General features: G+C 41.4%; 1 long non-coding RNA gene across 3 annotated transcripts; it reads right to left on the bottom strand.

Annotated features, from left to right (window-relative positions):
• Positions 1-594: 594 nt before the first annotated feature.
• Positions 595-1,597, bottom strand: LOC306962614. 3 transcript variants are annotated; one of them, XR_013792831.1, is made up of 4 exons: positions 1,578-1,597; positions 1,228-1,347; positions 1,044-1,086; positions 595-702 (listed from the first exon to the last, which is right to left on the bottom strand). It is a non-coding gene; the product is annotated as an uncharacterized lncRNA (long non-coding RNA). The 3 variants fall into 3 exon arrangements; XR_013792832.1 differs by lacking the exon at positions 1,578-1,597 and adding an exon at positions 1,481-1,526; XR_013792833.1 differs by lacking the exons at positions 595-702; positions 1,044-1,086 and adding an exon at positions 1,094-1,158.
• Positions 1,598-2,924: the final 1,327 nt, after the last annotated feature.

A 2,924-nucleotide genomic window follows, 5' to 3' on the forward strand; every position in this document is an offset into this window, starting at 1 on the left:
AAATGCAGCACTCAGTTTGGGATTTTTACCAGCTTCAGTCCAGGCTCTAAACTGAATCATACGCACATTAGTTCATCTGAATTCTCGGACAGTGCAGGCCTTTCTCTGTGGAGTTTGCACATTCTAATCTATGTCCTAGACCTGGGGTCTCCAACAGGCGGCCCGTGGCCCGCAAGATGATTCAATCTGGCCCCTGACCTGTAGAGCACAAATGAGTAAATGTAAAATAAAAGAGTGAGTCTCTAGCCCGAGTTATGTAATCTTTTTAAGAAATAGCCAGAATGCTTGCTCCAGCCACCAGGGGGCAGCTTAAATAAAGAAAGGAAATAATTGAGTTGGGGAAAGCTGCAGTTCCGGAGCCAAGATCAACCATGAAGCGAATCCACCCTGATGGATAAGGTGGATCTCGACTGATCAGCTTTTAGGAAGGTTGATGTTGATTGATGTTGATCTACGTCACGCGAAGAGTTAGTAGGCTTGTTATTTACATTTTTTCAAGAATACAAAACCAAATTCTTATGAAGAAATTTGGAAAGTGTAATTAGATGCTTCTGTTGATTGATAAAGATAACATAATTTCGAACAGTATACAAATTATTTTTGTTCGTAAACGATCTTAATCTTAACCTAACCCTAATCCTAGCAACCCTAACATAACCCTAATCTTAACCTAACCCTAACAACCCTAACCTATTCCTAAACCTAACAACCCAAACTTAATCCTAAACCTAACAGCCCTAACCTAACCCTAATCCTAATCTTAACCTAACCCTAACAACCCTAACCTAATCCTAAAAACCCTAACCTAAACCTAATCTTAACCTAACCCTAAGAACCCTAACCTAACCTAACCTAAACCTGATCTTAACCTAACCCTAACAACCCTAACCTAATCCTAAAAACCCTAACCTAAACCTAATCTTAACCTAACCCTAAGAACCCTAACCTAACCTAACCTAACCCTAATCTTAACCAAACCCTAACAACCCAAACCTAACCCCAACAACCCTAACCTAATCCTAACAACCCTAACCTAACCTAACCTAACCCTAATCTTAACCTAACCCTAACAACCCTAACCTAATCCTAACAACCCTAACCTAACCTAACCTAACCTAACCCTAATCTTAACCTAACCCTAACAACCCTAACCTATTCCTAAACCTAACAACCCAAACTTAATCCTAAACCTAACAGCCCTAACCTAACCCTAATCCTAATCTTAACCTAACCCTAACAACCCTAACCTAATCCTAAAAACCCTAACCTAAACCTAATCTTAACCTAACCCTAAGAACCCTAACCTAACCCTAATCTTAACATAACCCTAACAACCCTAACCTAATCCTAACAACCCTAACCTAACCTAACCTAACCCTAATCTTAACCAAACCCTAACAACCCAAACCTAACCCCAACAACCCTAACCTACTCCTAACAACCCAAACCTAACCTAACCTAACCTAACCCTAATCTTAACCTAACCCTAACAACCCTAACCTAATCCTAACAACCCTAACCTAACCTAACCTAACCTAACCTAACCCTAATCTTAACCTAACCCTAACAACCCTAACCTAACCCTAACAACCCTAGCCTATTCCTAAACCTAACAACCCTAACCTAACCTAGCCTAACCCTAGCCTCTTAACCTACCACCACCAAGTACTGAGTAAATGAATAATGACTACAGTGTGGCAGAAACTTGTGACACAGGCTTGTAAAGTGCAATACAAGTTTAAACTGTTTATGCTGCTACAGTCCAGCTCATTATTATTCATTTATTGAAAAAAGTTTCCTCAATAGTATTTTCCCAAGTGAAACATATTTTACTGGAGCTTTTGTTTATGGACCCCGACAAAACACTCCCGATATATTTGGGCCCCCAGGGAAATGCACATGGAGACCCCGGTCCTAGGATATAGATGAGTGATTCTCAAACTCTCAAAAAAAAGACACAAAATAGCCCCATTGCCGTGGAGCCAAGGGCAGTGTTGCACTTACAGAATCTGCTTGGTCCAAAATAATAGTCCATAAACAGTGTTGATGGAGGACTCAGTGTAAATGCTAAGTGTCTGTAAGTGACCTGTTTAACCTTGGCCTGATCCCTCTGCGCTCCTCACTGCTGATCAATAACCAATCAGGGACTTGTCTCTGCCGCGTCCACCGCTGAAAATGTTTACGGAGCGCACAATCACGTTTGCAAATCACTCTTTTATTCGCCGCCATATAACCTCGCCGTCACCCTGGTTCGCTATCCTCCCGCTGCTGTAATAATGTGCGTTTGCTAAATCAGTAATTGCCCTTAAAAGACATTATGCATTTTGATTGGGCCGAGGGAGGTTCATTCTGTTCATTATGTGGCCTTAACACCCACTGCACCTGCATAATGCAAAACAAGAGCGCAGCAGCAGCACGGCGGCGGAGCGGCTATAAGCATTCTCGCCACATAAGGAGAAGCTCCCACGTTCTGCTGTGCTTCCCCCTCGAAGACTCCAACCCTCCCGCTGGTGTTCCGAAACAAAATGCCCAAGATGTGGAGAAAGGTAATCTCTGCTCCTCATACGTTTCCCCAAATATATAGTGAAGGATAAGTTAAAGCAGTCCTTGAGCTTGAAAGGTTTTGTTAGAGTTGACTTTGAAGTGATTCATGAAAATCTATTTTTTATTTTTCAATGCATCCATAAATGCAAACCCTATCAAGGCAATTTTATAATATAAAGCATAGTGCCACATTTTCTAGTTCAGGGCAATGCTCTTTCTACTTGGATAATCACATTGTTCTTTCAGTGAGTTAAGTCATTAAAGCGGCATCTGCACCTTGTATTTCAAAAGAGCACAGAATATGAAAACAATCATGCCGCTATATTTTCACTCCCTTTGGCCCTTTATTCACCTTTTCTTGATTTGATGAATGAAGACCG

The sequence above is a fragment of the Gobius niger genome, assembly GCF_951799975.1.
Source record: "Gobius niger genome assembly, chromosome: 4".
Taxonomy (NCBI): Eukaryota; Metazoa; Chordata; class Actinopteri; order Gobiiformes; family Gobiidae; genus Gobius; species Gobius niger.